General features: G+C 39.5%; 1 protein-coding gene and 1 long non-coding RNA gene across 2 annotated transcripts in view; both read right to left on the reverse strand.

Annotated features, from left to right (window-relative positions):
* The window catches only part of cpn1 (carboxypeptidase N, polypeptide 1), a 172,218-nt gene that overhangs the window by 47,400 nt on the left and 108,120 nt on the right, over nt 1-16,698 (reverse strand). The window lies entirely within an intron of this gene.
* Nucleotides 7,920-14,735, reverse strand: LOC112224619. Its single transcript, XR_002949477.2, has 5 exons — nt 13,613-14,735; nt 13,395-13,485; nt 12,727-12,828; nt 11,839-11,949; nt 7,920-8,047 (listed from the first exon to the last, which is right to left on the reverse strand). It is a non-coding gene; the product is annotated as an uncharacterized LOC112224619 (long non-coding RNA).

The following is a 16,698-nucleotide window of genomic DNA, read 5'->3' on the forward strand; positions in this document are numbered from 1 at the left end:
AATAAGGTGTTATAAAATGTGACAAAAAAAGTGTATTTCCTGAGCTTTGTCCTATATCTGTCACGAGTCTGACCGAAGGTGGCTCCCCTTCCCCGCCGGGTGGCGCTCGGCGGTCGTCGTCGCCGGTCTATTAGCTACCACTGATTGTCTTTCCTCCCCCTCCTTGTATGTTTATTGTTAGCACCTGTTAGTGAGTCATTAGTTGGGCTTTATTAGACAGCCGGCGCACCTGTTTCTTTGTGCGGGATTAATTATTGTGACCTTTGGTTATGTAGTAGAGGAACGTGTTTGTTCTTGGTCGTGTATTCTGCTGTACTGTTTACGTCCCCCATGTTTGGGGCATTTGGTTTTGAGCACCCAGTGTTGCGTGAGTATATTAAAGAGCACAGTATTGCACTCTCTGTTTCCTGCGTCTGACTCCACACCCACGACACCCGGAGTGTTACAATATCTCCTTGATATAGGACAGACACTTCAAAACCTTATTCCTCATGATACATTTTTTTGACTATCTTTTGTGCCATTTATTAATGTGTTATTCAATGTGTTTCCATGGGCTATAGAAGAAAAGGCCAAATTCAATATTTTATCACAACGGCTTAGACTGTGTGATGACAGGTGATGCACAGCCATAACAAATTATGATCAATAACATCAAGAGCTGCACTGAAATCTAACAATACAGCACCATCATCTTATTATCCACATTTATTTTAGCTAATCATTAGTCATCTGAGTCAGTGCAGTACAAGTTGAGTGCCCTTCCCTGTATGTAAGTGAGGGAAGGGCACTCAATAGCATTGTATTTGTTCAAACACAATTCTCTCCATCAGATGACTAAGAACAGGCAGCAAACTGTTTGGGTGGCTGTTAGAGCCAGCAAAGGGTGCCTTAACATTTTTAGGTGGTGGAATTACTTTGGCTTTGGTTAACCTATTGACACGTAAGTTCTAAATATTAATAATGGCCCATACAGAATGAGTTCTTTTTGCACGCGGTACCAGGATTATATGATGCTGTTCTAGAATTTGTTTAATTTTGCGCCATTCTCTAAAGCCCTCACTACATCAAGACCGCATTTTCTGTTTCACATTAGACTTTATAAAATAGTATTTTTTAACCACTCAATCTCTTAACCTTTCTGCTTATTGTAGTAGCAGCAAGAATCTATAGTATTATTGCTAATGATATAATTATTTATATTTTCTATATTATATGTATTATTTTCTGAAAGAGGCCTTGGGTATTGCCCTGTCTGAATGACTGCGCATGTGAGACAGTGCGGAAAACCTGAGGTGTTAAGTCCGGTGTGTTTGATACAATAGTGGAGAGCAAAAAATGTGAGAGCTAGGTATGAGGATATATTGCATATGGCTGAGGGAAACACTGACATCCTAAATACTTTTTTACATTTTTAAAAATGTAATAAATGTAAATAAATTTGATCATCATGTCAACATATTCTCACCACTGGACATGACACTGGACAGATGCCTGCGTAGTCGCCAAGCGAGGAACATATTTTGCAATCATCAAATTAGTATTATGGCTTGGATAGATTTTAGCCTGGTCGGGGACAGAGGAGAGTGAGAACAGGGTGGATCAAGTCATGTAAGCAACAAAGTGTCGTAGTTTGTTCAGATGATCTGTTTGAATGGTGTGTGCGGGTAATCAGCTATATTGTGTGCAGAGACTGTGGCATGAGTGAGGTGAGGTTGAAGGTGTAATTAGTTATTGTAAACTATGGAGCTAGACAGGATTATCTAGGTTCATGCTTTGGCATCATCTATGTGCTGAATGTTAAGTGAGTGGACCAGTTATCGACTTCCTTCTAAAACGTGGTTACATTTGTATGAACTTAAAGTATTACTGACTACATTCTTGGATTGGGGAGTTTTCACTTGTCAAACATAAACAAACATGGCTGCCATCATAAAGAATTTAGCCACTGTTAGCTTAGCTGACACATATCTCTTTTCTAAACTATATTATATTTCTCCCTTGCGCTCACCAATGATTTGGCACATTGTAAACAGGTCTAGCTGTTAGGTCATTAATAACTTATGTTTTTTTCTCTCAGTGCAACCTGTTATTTAGACTTATTTATGAAATGAGTTTAGATGTGGATGTGTTACATGTGATGCATGGCTGATGAAGTTCGCATTTATCTTTTACAATAAAAGTTGAAATTGAGGAATAGAGCTGCAAAGACCTTTATTTTCCATCAGTACAAAACATTGTTTAGATGCTTTGCAGAAAACAATGCTGTTTAGAAGTGTTTGTTGCATCACATGTTCTGTTGCTACTGTTCCAATCACATACACTACATGACCAAAAGTATGTGGACACCTGCTCGTCGAACATCTCATTTTAAAATCATAGGTATTTATATGGGGTTGGTCCCCCCTTTGCTGCTATAACAGCCTCCACTCTTCTGGGAAGGCTTTCCACTAGATTCTGGAACATCGCTGAGGGGACTTGATTCGATTCAGCCCCAAAAGCATTAGTGAGGTTGGGCACTGATGTTGTGCGATTAGGCCTGGCTCACAGTCGTGTTCCAATTCATCCCAAAGGTGTTTGATGGGGTTGAGGTCAGGGCTCTGTGCAGGCCAGTCAAGTTCTTCCCCACCAACTAGAGGTCGATCGATTAATCAGAATGGCCGATTAATTAGGGTATTTTTGGACACCGATTTGGCAGATTTCTATATATATATTTTTTTTTTTACACCTTTATTTAACTATGCAAGTCAGTTAAGAACACATTCTTATTTTCAATGCCGGCCTAGGAACGGTGGGTTAACTGCCTTGTTCAGGGGCAGAACGACAGATTTTTACATTGTCAGCTCAGGGGATTCAATCTTGCAACCTTACAGTTAACTAGTCCAACACTCTAACCACCTGCCTCTCATTGCACTCCACAAGGAGCCTGCCTGTTACGCAAATGCAGTAAGCCAAGGTAAGTTGCTAGCTAGCATTAAACTTATCTTATAAAAAACAATCAGTCAATCATAATCACTAGTTAACTACACATGGTTGATGATATTACTAGTTTATCTAGCGTGTCCTGCGTTGCATATAATCGATGTGGTGCGTATTTGCGAAAAAGGACTGTCCTTGCTCCAATGTGTACCTAACCATAAACATCAACGTCTTTCTTAAAATCAATACACAGAAGTATATATTTTTAAACCTGCATATTTAGTTAAAATAAATCCAGGTTAGCAGGCAATATTAACCAGGTGAAAATGTGTCACTTCTCTTGCGTTCATTGCACGCAGAGTCAGGGTATATGCAACAGTTTGGGCCGCCTAATTTGCCAGAATTTTACGTAATTATGACATAACATTGAAGGTTGTGCAATGTAACAGGAATATTTAGACTTATGGATGCCACCCGTTAGATAAAATACGGAAAGGTTCCGTATTTCACTGAAAGAATAAACGTCTTGTTTTCGAGATGATAGTTTCCGGACTCTACCATATTAATGACCTAAGGCTTGTATTTCTGTGTGTTATTATGTTATAATTAAATCTATGATTTGATAGAGCAGTCTGACTGAGCGATGGTAGGCACCAGCAGTCTCGTAAGCATTCATTCAAACAGCACTTTCGTGCGTTTTGCCAGCAGCTCTTTGCTGTGCTTCAAGTATTGCGCTGTTTATGACTTCAAGCCCATCAACTCCTGAGATTATGCTGGTGTAACCGATGTTAAAATATTAAGTTTAAATATAACTCTAACTTGTGTGTGGTTTGTAAACTCTCCTCATTTAGTAATACAGGAAATTACCACGACAACGGCTGAGTTGTTGTTGAACCTAGACGTTTCCACTTCACAATAACAGCACTTACAGTTGACTGGGGAAGCTCTAGCATGGCAGAAATTTGACGAACTGACTTGTTGGAAAGGTGGCATCCTTTGACAGTGCCACATTGAAAGTCACTGAGCTTTTTGGTAAGGCCATTCTATTGCCAATGTTTCTCTATGGATATTGCATGGCTGTGAGCTCAATTTATACAGCTGTCAGCAACTGGTGTGACTCAAATAGCCAAATCTACTAATTTGAAGGGGTATCCACATACTTTTGCATATATAGTGTATTTGCGATTGTACACTACAGGGACAACTCAACAATGATCACATATACAATACCGTTCAAAAGTTTGGGGTCACTTAGAAATGTCCTTGTTTTTAAAAATAAAATAAAAAATGTCCATTAAAATAACATCAAATTGATCACAAATACAGTGTAGACATTGTTAATGTTGTAAATGACTATTAACAGATTTTTTAAATTGAATATCTACATAGGAATATCTACAGGCTCAAAATTTCCAGAAACAAAGAACTTTCTTCTGAAAATCATCAGCTTATTCTTGTTCTGAGAAATGATGGCTATTCCATGCGAGAAATTGCCAAGAAACTGAAGATTTCGTACAGCACTGTGTACTACTCCCTTCACATAACAGCGCAAACTGTCTTTAACTCTAACCAGAATAGAAAGAGGAGTGGGAGGCCCCAGTGCATAACTGAGCAAAATGACAAGTACATTAGAGTGTCTAGTTTGAGAACAGACGCCTCACTAGTACTCGCAAAACGAGTCAATCTCAACGTCAACAGTGAAGAGGCGACTATTGACTCTGCCTTCTAGGCAGAGTTCCTCTGTCCAGTGTCTGTGTTCTTTTACCCATCTTAATCTTTTCTTTTTATTGGCCAGTCTGATGTATGGCTTTTTCTTTGCAACTCTGCCTAGAAGGCCAGCATCCTGGAGCCACCTGACCTTTTTTGCATACTTTCTTTGAATTGTTCTATTCATCTACGATCCAGGGGACTCTAACAGGTCTCACAGTTAGCATCTTAACAGGTTTGTCAATAATTGGCTAAAATAATTTAACAAATATGGCTCTGAATATACACATATATATATCAAACAGTTTATATTTTGTAACGGGGCTATACATTTGGGTGAGGTTTTTTCTCGCCTAATAAAATTAAACCATCCAGTGTTCAGCAAAATAACAACACAATGTCAAATACAGTAGTTCGTCCTTTAAAAGTTGCAGCACAGCTTGCATGGTGTCGCAGAACTCTATGGCACGTTATTTAATTGTCAACCGCTGGTACCATTAATGCTAGTTAGTGCCTGTTTGACCACCAGAGGGCATCTTTGAGAAGCATTTGAAAGCCTTCAATATTGGCTGTCCATCGATAATTTAAAACCTTTTTTTGCAAGAACATAGAATATGGGACTGATTTTTAGAATTTTTTCTTAATTAATTAGATGAATATTATGGTGTTTCTATTCCAAGAAAAACAAAAAAAACTCTAGGTTTCCATTACGATGGAACGGAAAATATGGCACTGCACAAAACGATGGTTAGGAGTAGGCTACAGTACTGGACAATTTAGCTAAAGAATAGCCCTGTCGTGCGGGCACACGGGAAACAGTGGTTCAATTCCCTGACGGGGAGGAAAGAGTAGGCTGTCCTTGTAAATACGAATTTGTTCTTATTAAAGACTATCAGAAAGAATGTTGGTACTTATTTATTTTGATCCAAAGCCATGAATGAGTGAGTCACTCATTTATGTAGGTATATGACTGTGTCATCAACTTCATAATATACAATGATATTTTGGAGGTGAGTGATTGTAATCTGAATAAAGGCCAAAATAATATTTGGAAAGGCCAAAACATTTATTTCCGTTTTCAGAGAGAGAGAAACACTGGGCCAATTGTGTGCCGCCCATACAGCCCCAAAAATAGCCCAGCTAATAGCCATAACGGCGCTGTACAACGTGACCGTGTGTTTTTGAAAGGTTTTTCCAGTAAGCAACCATTTGTTTATCTTCATTAGACAACTTTGCTCCAATATTTCTGCAACTCAGTGATATTTATTCTGATAGTAATTTGTTATGGATCCATAACTATATAAACATCGGCATGTTGAAAGAGTATATTTGTCATTATTTTATTAACGAAAGCATAAAGAGGTTGATGGAGAAATACAGTACTGTACCGTATATGCTTTTACATTTGGATAATAAATAATTTTGAAGATATAAGCCACCTGCATTTGTTTATTAGGCTTTAGCAGAACAGCATAACGGTCCGGACGGCCCTTGCTGTGCTCGGGGAGCAGTTGGTCAAGTTCTGTTGTCAGAAGAGGAATGGAAATGTCAGGGTGAACCGACGACCTGATGAACTCGCCAGGTATGTTGACTCTGCCTGTCGGAGGTGGAGTTCCAGAGCTCACAGGTGTGCCTGGAATGGATTGTGACTCCATCTCATTCCCCGCCCTCTTCAACGCGTCATTCACCGCCTGTCTCCACCAATGCTGCCTGGCTCTGGACCAATGCATCAGCTGTCGCCTGTATCTCTGCCCTCTGATTATGTTTCTCTTTCTGCTGGTCTGCCTTCAATGACTCAATCTCAGTCTTCAAAGTTTGAATCTGATCCATGTGCAACTTCATCAGATGAGCAGAAAGGTACCACCCTGAGCCCCCTTCGATTACAGTAGTCTATGATAGAAATGGTAGATCAATTAAAAACTTCTTAGGAATCAAATCCCTTTAAATTGATTTGACAACATCCGGTGAAATGGCAGAGCGTCAAATTCAAATTAAATAACTATAAATATTGAACTTTCATGAAATCACAAGTGTAATACATAAAAATAAAGCTTAACTTCTTGTTAATCCAGCCACCATGTCAGATTTCAAAAAGGCTTTACGGCGGGAGGTGCGATACGAGAGTCAGAAGTAACGATATAATTCATGCCTTACCTTTGAAGATCTTCTTCTGTTGGCATTCCAATATGTCCCTGAAACATCACAATTGGTCCTTTTGTTCGATAGATTACTTCGTTATATCCCCAAGATATCCATTTATTTGGCGCGTTTGATTCAGAAAATACACCGGTTCCAACTCGCCCAACATGACTACAAAGTATCTAATAAGTTACCTGTAAACTTGGTCCAAACATTTCAAACAACTTTCCTAATCCAACTTTAGGTATTTTAAAACGTAAATAATCAATCCAATTTAAGACGGAATATACTGTGTTCAATAGCGGATCAAATGAAAGTGGAGCGAGTTCCAGGATGCGTGCACCAAACAAAAAAGTACACTTGGCTTGACACTCAGAAAGGAAAGGATTGCTTCTTCATTTCGCAAAGGAAAAACATCAACCAATTTCTAAAGACTGTTGACATCTAGTTGAAGCCATAAGAACTACAACCAAGTGCCTCATAAATCTAGTTCCCCATAGAAAGCTAATTGAAAACACAGTGATCTCAAAAATTATTTTTCCTGGAAGCTTTGTCCTCGGGGTTTCGCCTGCCAAATAAGTTCTGTTATACTCATAGACATGATTTAAACAGTTTTAGAAACGTTAGAGTGGTTCCTATCTAAATCTACCAATTATATGCATATCCTAGCTTCTGGGCCTGAGAAACAGGCAGTTTAATTTGGGCACGCTTTTCATCTGGACGTAAAAATACTAGCCCAAAGAGGATTTATTAAGAATGAAAAGTGACTCCAACACACAAATGCTGCATACACATTTATTTAATCTATCAAAACTAACTGCTTTCTTGGCAAACATGCGTTTTCCTTTGGTGCGGCCCATTTTCCAGCCCTTTGTCCACTGATCTCCACGGATCGTTGTTGGCATGTTTGTATGCTCTGCAAAAACGTCCACATTTTTAGTAAACAATCATTTATAAAAATATAGATTTTTATTTAACCTTTATTTAATTATTGATTACACAGTATGCCTACACATTGATAGGCTATATACATTTTTTTTAAAGAAATGCACTGAAACCAAAATACCTTTAATATGGTGATCTCTCAGATTCCGACTCATTTTCAAGTCCTCTCGTGGTTACGGTTCTAACCCTGGTACGGTTGCACCATAGAAAGAATCTGGCTTCATGAAAACAACGTCCATTCTGTCTGTCCTCTTTGGTCGCAATGTCATTTTTTGCAGGTGGGGGGGTTCACTTTCTAAAATCCTGTTTTCAAAATCCCACCAGCTGTCCATCACTGCTGTAAATAAAAACACAGCATCTTGTTTACATTCTTTATTGTAACCACAATGTCACAAATAATTTGTATGTAGTTTTTGTAAGGTTTCCAATTAGTTTTAGAGTTCGGGATTTACAAATGTGTGCTTTTCATGTAATTTTCATTAAATCCAGTTCGGATTTAAGTTGAACATTTGAGTAAAGCCTTTAATGAGAGGCCTAATGCTTTAATATTTAATAATATCTGCCCCCCCCCCCAATTCATATCTAAGTGGCATTTCTCACACCATTATTAGTTACATTGTTTTAGTTTGAATGGTGGACTGGTTATAAGAACAGCGGGAACGTTTCCCTAGTCAGTGCCATTATTAGCGCAATGCCACTTAAAGTGTTGCTTTGTGCTACCCAGTGGGTCAGGGTGGGGGTCCACCCCCCTCACCCTTCCTCCTCCTCCCTTCCCCATGGGCTAGGTCCGTCTTCTGTGCGTGGCTCTGCAACCCATCCCGTGCCCCCAGCCCTCATGCCTTGAACCTCGCACGCCCACCACTGTTTCAGTGGATACAGCTGGAGAACTGCAAGGCAATCCCATTGTGCCCCACCGGGAGCCATGACCAAAATATATTGTCCTGCTAACAACGTGGTTAATAATTTAGCTGTGAGAATGTCCAAGGGGCTTTTATATAATTCTAAATTAATAATAATAATAATAGCTTTGTTTAAAAAAAAAACAATAGTTTGGAGATGATTTAGTTTTCAAATAATGTAAAATGAGCGAGAAAAAGGCCATTCTTGAACATGGGGTGAGATATTGTTTCTAATTTGTAAATAAAGCCAGTTTGTTATTTTGAATGATTTATTTCTGTTTTTAGAGGGAGAAAAACCAAAAACCTACAATCATCTCATGGGTCTCTCAGTCAAGGAAAGCACAAGTATTGAACCAGCATCTGTAGCAACACAGCTTGCACTGGTATGCAGTGTCTTTGACCACTGTGCCACTCTGGCACTGTACAACACGACTGGGCGGGAGTGGGCAACAGTATGAGAAAAGTAGTCCTAACAAAAATAAAATAATAAAAACCTTAGTCTAACAACAGTTTTAGTAAGTAGTCCTGAAGTCTTGCACAGTTATCAGTTTCTATGTAGGTTTATGTTGCCCATTCATTGTCAGTGAGAGACACAGTAGGACCCAAGAGCATAATCAGTCATAACCCCTTGCGCTGGTCTGGAGCAATGAAGTAGTGACGCAGGATAGCGGTCTAAACCACAAATGTCCTCTAAATCCTGCAGCACAATCTCAAAAATCCTAGTGGATCAACCAATGTATAGGTAACCTAGTCAAATAATTAACATCCAATCATATTAATCGTTACTCTCTCGCGGGAATTTCACTAACAGTCTGTATATAGCCAAACGTAACTGCTGCTCATGCCATTTGCTCGAGAATTGATCAATTGTTAAAAAAGTAAGGCCCGTGTGCATAGAGACACATACCAGCTCTACTGGCAGTACTGATACCACCATCAGTACTACACCTGCACCTACCGACGACACAAGTTGTTCTGCTTCCACGAGCACATCCAAAATTAGCATCAGATTAGCATCAGTAACTCATTTGTTGTTAGCCCAACTAGCATGGACACTAACCGTTGTGAATCTGATGCAGCCGAAGAGCTACTGCCTCCTTACCCGTGAAAACACCAAATATCAGACAGGGAACGTTGGACCATCGAAGAGGAGTAAATATGATGAGAACTACATTGATTTGGGGTTCACTTATACTGGGAGTAGTGCCTTTCCTCACAGCTCGATGAAACCTTCAATCTTGCGCAGACATTTAGAAACAAAACATGCCAATTTGAATTTTTTTTGAGAGAGAGTATTAAGACGACTTCGAGTAGTAAGACATGTATGAAAGCAACAGATACCATTAACAACAAGGAGCTAGAAGCGTCTTATATGGTGAACTATTCTTCCTGCTGCTGCGGATATGGCTGGGACAATGCTAGGGGAAAAGGCCCAAAAAACTATACAGACAATGACTTCATCAAACAACACTGTTTCACGACGCATCAGTGACATGGCAGGAGATGTTTGGAAACAATTACTGTTTTGCATACAAGCCAGTGAATTCTATGTGTTACAGTTGGATGAGGGAACAGACTTGGCAGGTCTCACACAGCTCCTGGTATATGACAGTTACTTTTATGGGGGGTCAATTAAGGAAGATCTTCTTCTGCACACCACTGGAAGCCAGGACAACAGGAGAGGATATTTTTAAAGTACTGGACAGCTTTGTGACATCAAATGGTCTTTGGTGGTCAAGATGTGTTGATAACAGTATTGTTGGCGCAAAAGCCATGACAGGGATACATAGTGGAGTGGTAATGCATGTGCAACAGTGCCCTATGAAATGATATGGGCATGTAACTATTTTACAACATACAGAAGTGCACTGGTTATCAAGGGGCAAAGTATTGACATGTTTTTTTAAATTGAGAGACAAGATTAAAGTATTATTTAATGACTATAATTTTTACTTGTCTGACCGCTTGCATGATGCCTAGTTTCTCACACGACTGGCCTATCTGGGTGATGTTCTTTCTCGCCTAAATGATCTGAATCTAGGATTACAAGGACACTCCGCAACTATATTCAATATACGGGACATAATTGAGGCTATGATTAAGAAGTTGGAGCTCTTCTCTGTCTTCATTAACAAGGACAACACACAGGTCTTTCCATCATTGTATGATTTTTTTTGTGTGCAAATGAATTCAAGCTTACAGACAATGTCAAATGTGATATATCGAAGCACCTGAGTGAGTTGGGTGTGCAATTACACAGGTACTTTCCCAAAACGGATGACATAAACAACTGGATTCATTATCCCGTTCATGCCCTGCCTCCAGTCCATTTACCACTATCTGAACAAGAGACCCTCATCAAAATTGCAACAAGCGGTTCTGTGAAAATTGTATTTAATCAGAAGCAATTGCCAGAGTTCTGGATTCGGGTGTGCTCAGAGTATCCTGCCTTGGCAAATCGCGCTGTTAAGACACTGATGCCCTTTGCATCCATGTACCTATGTGAGAGCGGATTATCGACCCTCACTAGCATTAAAAATGAAATACAGGCACAGACTGTGTGTGGAAAAATGTAAGAGTCTCTGCAATACAACACAACATTGCAGAGTTAAGTGCATCCTTTCAAGCACCCACACTTTCAAGCATCATTAACCTGTGGTGAGTTTTTCACAATTTTCGATGAACAAATAAGGTTTTATATGTAAGATGGTTCAATTAAGTACACATTTATTGATTAATATTATATTATAATTTGTGCCCTGGTCCTATAAGAGCGCTTTGTCACTTCCCACAAGCCGGGTTGTGACAAAAACTACCACTCATTCTTATGTTTAATAAATGTATTGTATAGTGTGTGTGTGGCAGACTTACAATGATGGCAGAAAACAACATTTGAGAGTGCGCTGACCCTGGTGCTAGAGGGGGTGCACAGCTGGAGGTTGAATGATTGAAGGGGTACAGGACTATAAAAAGTTTGGGAACCACTGCAGACTTGGGGGTGCATGCAAAGTGTGAACATCTTACTGCTGAAATACTGTAAGATGTTCAACAGGAGTTGTAGCGATGAGACAAGATAGTAGCTACTAAACAATTGGATACCCCGAAATTGGGGAGAAAAAGGGGTAAAAAAAAGGCAACTGATTACCATAAGTAACATATATCAACAAATTATCTCAGCTCCCAGGCCCAGATAATGAATGTTAATACATCAAAATAGATAATGCTATACCTTTCTCTTGTGCGAAAACTTGTAATAATCTATCACCACCAATCTCCGTGGAGAATTTGATCCAATTTGGAAACACTTCCTCTTGAACCTCCTCGGGGCTTTATTGCAGACCTTCAACAATGAGAGGTAAGACAAATGTTAGTGATATGAGAAGTCTTGAGTGTCCCGGGGAAGCATGACTCTCAGCTTCTACATGGGGGGGCAACAAAATCTAATCTCACTTAAGGTGACACTGCTCCTGTCTCATGTGGAAATACACTTTAATGGAAGTTGTCACAAAATAATGAGTTTGAGTTTGTCTGTTGTTCCTATTTGTACTGTAATGCACAGTAAACATTGGAATATTTGATAAAACATTCAGACTATATTTAGTCAGCAAAACAGGCATTTTAAAATTCAAACAAATTGAGTAATCAAAGTAATAACTGACACATTATCAAAATAGTTGTTAGTTGCATCTCTAAAAACAGTACTCAAAACACATTTGTAAAAGCTTTTGCTTCATTTGCCTGAATAGTGTAGGCTCACAAGAATAATAAATTAGGGCAGCAGCAGTGGTGCAAGCCTCTCCAGTCATACCATGCTGCCCTTCTCGACCTGCCACCATGAACCATGACAAGTAACCTAAATACCTGTGGAAAACACTGGTCGGGATGGGTGGCAAAGCAAGCTGAATGTTGAAAATCTTGGAGACCCTTTAAGCTGTCCAGTAAATAAGTATCCCAAAAGACTGATTATTAAAAACACCCTTTTGCATACAGTTTGTAAGTAAGCAAAATGTTCCTCAGAGTGAATATCGGTTAACAAAACTGGTGGGTTTTCCAGAATCAAAATTGCTCATAATTCAGTGTTGATCGACAACTGTAACAATCACAATGCACCTCTCACCTTTCTCAGGCTTCTCGTCATACTTGTCAGAGAACGGAGCTCAGTCCTTGAGCTCCGTGCAATGCAGTCCTCTGTAATATCAAGTGTAGCCCCTGTGCAAATCTGCAATATTGCAACAAAGAAATGAACACATCAGATCAATAGTATATGACGATAGAAACCCACATTTCCTTTCATAAATTAAACCCACAGTAGGCCCCAGACTCAACCCATTGAGACTCATATTTTGGTACACAACCTTAACTTCCCCTTAAACCACATTCTCTTCAGCCTGGAGAGACCTGTTCGCCATACCTTGCTCCACTTCTGTACTAACCTATGCCACGGAACACTAACTAACGTGTAGCAGAGAGCCCCTCACTCACCAGTACCTTGTGTATGATTGTTATGCTTAATTTTTTTTTTTTTTGGGGGGGGCTGAAAGAGCATGGACTTTCTGTGGGTGACAGCTATTAACAAACCAATTTGGTCAAAATTATGTTTTTCATTTTTTCCTTGGCAGGTATACCACTAGCCTAACTATTTAATAATCAATGAAGCATGCCATTTCAGTGTAAAAACAAAAAAAGTTGGATTTGCGGAAGAGATTTGACGCCCCTGATTGTGAACCACTTTCTAAAAGTGTCATTATCGAAAACATTCTTAGTGTGTCAAATTCATTAACCTACCGATTAAGAAATGTTACCCGAACCGTAAGTGAAACCTGAGAAGGGCTTAACATTGAATCCTTCCGGATGCCTCCTCTTGTTTCGACAAATTCTGCAAGGAAACATGCACATTTGACTCAGACACAGGTGTGTTAGAGACTGACACTAAGTGATCATTTAAACATTGGCTAAGTAATTCTATTACATTCAATTCCATTCTACTATGATTATCAATTAACCTTTTCAGTAGCAGTTGGAATACATCCACATTGTTGGAAATAGAAGAACAACAGCTTTCCAGACAGACATGAAACATCTTGAGTGGTAGGCTGCAGGCCAAAGGTAGACTTGAAGGGTGTGCGTCTCCTAAGCTCTTCACTCGCTCTACATGGGCTTGCAGTCCAGTGCCCAGAGGTGGAATGCAACCGGAACACAGAGGAGCGTGAGCCCTTGTAGAAAGACTGGAAATGCAATCTCTCGAGTAGCACACACACAATTATGAAGGACACTGGCCACTGGAAAGCTTAGATAATTCTCTTCAATGCATGTTCATAGCCACATTTTTAGAAATGTTCCAGCGGGTGAAATAATATATGGGTCACCATCAGAGGAGGCTGGTAGGAGGAGCAATAGGAGGACGGGTTCATTGTAATGGCTGGAATGAAATAAATGGAATGGTATTAGACATATGGAAACCACATCTTTGACTCTGTTCCATTTATGTACATGCCTAGAAGAGTATATGCCTAGAACCTATGAGACTAGCTCAATAAGCTCTGTACCATTTACATATTCAAACATTTCTTACAGTACAGTACTCCTCATTTCAAACTTTCCCAAAGTACTCTAGGCCAATCAATATCAGTTGTAACATTAACTTACCATATGTATCCATCTTTGCACGTATGCCTCACAGATTTCTTGAGCAGGCCTTTCTTCTGGAGGTATTTGATAGCCTTTCTTTTTTGTTTTTTTGTTGTTTTTTTGCTGACAATATATCACTTAGCACACGAGCCATGTTCAATTCAAAATCCTTGGGTCAGGTAAAAACAGTATTTGATTTGGGCGATTACTTTAAGAGTTTAAATTTGTATCCAGCTGGAAATTGTAGAAATTGTTGTGAAATACCCACGTGCAGGAAATTGTAGTAATGTTACTCAGAAAAACAAAATTCACACTTGTTCTCATGTTGTTGAAAGACAAAAGCACAGTGACAGTCAACGTTGACCAAGGACAACCGAGGTAAACAAATAGTAATATTTGTAGTTCAAACATTGAATTGAAATCAGGGGCTCCCGTGTGGCGCAGCGGTCTAAGGCACTGCATCTCAGTGCTCGAGGTGTCACTACAGACACCCTGGTTTGAATCCAGGCTGTATCACAACCACCTGTGATTGGGAGTCCCATAGGGCAGTGCACAATTGTCCCAGCATTGTCCAGGTTTGCCAAGTGTAGGCCGTCATTGTAAATAAGAATTTGTTCTTAACTGACTTGCCTGTTCTTAACTGAAAAAGCCTTGATAATCAGTGTGTTTCATGTGACATCTCAGTGCAAGTAAGGTACCTTTTGTGTTCGACCATCTTGCTCTCGGTCCCAGCCTGTCATTAGCAACATTGCTACCTAGGCACTGTAGCTAGCTAGCTAATGTTAGCTAAGGACTAAGTGACATAGCTTGTATTTAGCTGGTTTATACAAACAGTAGCTAGCTAGTTGTATTTTGTGAATTATACTATATTCACTTGCTTTATTATCTAGCTAATAATGTAACAGATACAAAAGGCATGCTAATCGTTGTCATAGCAGGATAAGCCAGTTTGCTGACAGTGGTTGTTAGGCCAGCCAGCTTACATTGGTTGTCCAACTGTCAGCTAACTTTTTTATGGCTACCTAACTACAGCATGTAGCTAGCTAATTACATTATAATATCATTAGCTAGGAGCCTGGCTATAGCTTGGCAATGTATAGTCATTTGCCATGTTTAGCCTGGCTATAGCTTGGCCATGTGCTTAATATAATAGTCTGGATCTAATGTAGATGTCCTTCATAGGCAAATGTAAAGTAACTAGCCTGTGCAGTGGCCTAGTTTGCTAGCAAGCAAGCAAGCTCAGTTAATAAGCTAACTAAGGTTAATGTTACTAGCTAGGCTAGTCTACGGCCAGTGTGGTGCTAGCTAAGGTTAGCTTAGCCAAACCATATGCTGGTAGTTACTGTTTGCTAGACAAGCTGGTTGCTTTAGCTTGCTAGCTAGTTGTATGCCATAGCTCTAGCCTGCTCATTAGAAGTTGTTACCAACATTGTATTTACTTAAGAAGTGATATACCAATTTCCACATAATAACCTAAGACAACCAAAATGATATACAATGTCTACATACTGTATCACATAGGAGCTATTACTGTATATCTTTAATTACGTATGCATTCCTACAGTAAAACCTGATGTATTAATATAATTGGCCTTAGAATTATTATGTAGTGTTGTACCATAGCTAGAATGAATACCTGCAATTACATAAAAGTAGAGTTTAGTACCTATTTAGATGAGTTTGTTAGACCCTTAGGGATTCTGCAAACCATGTTTGTATGTCCCACACATTTATAATGCATTCCTTTTGGAGTGCATGACACATTTTCCAATGGTACTTCTGTTTACATTGAAAATGTGTTCTTTGTTCATTCATAGAATGTCAGGTAAAAGAACTTACAAACAATGCAAGAAGATGGCTTCGTCAGGAGAGGATGATGCCATAACCGAAGTGGTAGTTGTCGAGATCCCTGAGCAAGAGATACAGGAACCAACTGTGGTTGCTGTAGATTATGTAAGTAGTCGGTAAGTATTGCTTGATTCATCATAATTTTTGGTTCCAGTGGAATCAAAAATACAATTAGTTTTGGAAAAAAGTTTAATATCTGACCGACCAAAGCACCAGACTGTTCGCTAATTGATATTGTTTATGTGACGAGTCTGTAATATTGACACTGCAAAGTGATAGCTAGTAGGTAGAACCTTTTATAAGCTTCAGTTCATATTTCAGTTCAGAAGTGCAGCAACAACAAATTGATCAGAGAGGGTGGTGGGAGCCTCGCCCTATGCAAATACTTACCCCTTTTCACACCAATAACCAGGGTTTTACCCTGTATATTTCAAGTTGGTTTAACCCGTGTCAGACCCATTCATACTAAATCTACGACACAGGTAATAAGCATGCAGGGCCGTTCATGGAAAATACCTGTTCAGCACACAGGTAGTGCTGTTGCGCTTGGACATTACTGACTACGGATCAGTGAACACAGATCGACCCATACATACTAATGCCTCACCCATGT

This window comes from Oncorhynchus tshawytscha, linkage group LG24, assembly GCF_018296145.1.
Source record: "Oncorhynchus tshawytscha isolate Ot180627B linkage group LG24, Otsh_v2.0, whole genome shotgun sequence".
Lineage (NCBI taxonomy): Eukaryota > Metazoa > Chordata > Actinopteri > Salmoniformes > Salmonidae > Oncorhynchus > Oncorhynchus tshawytscha.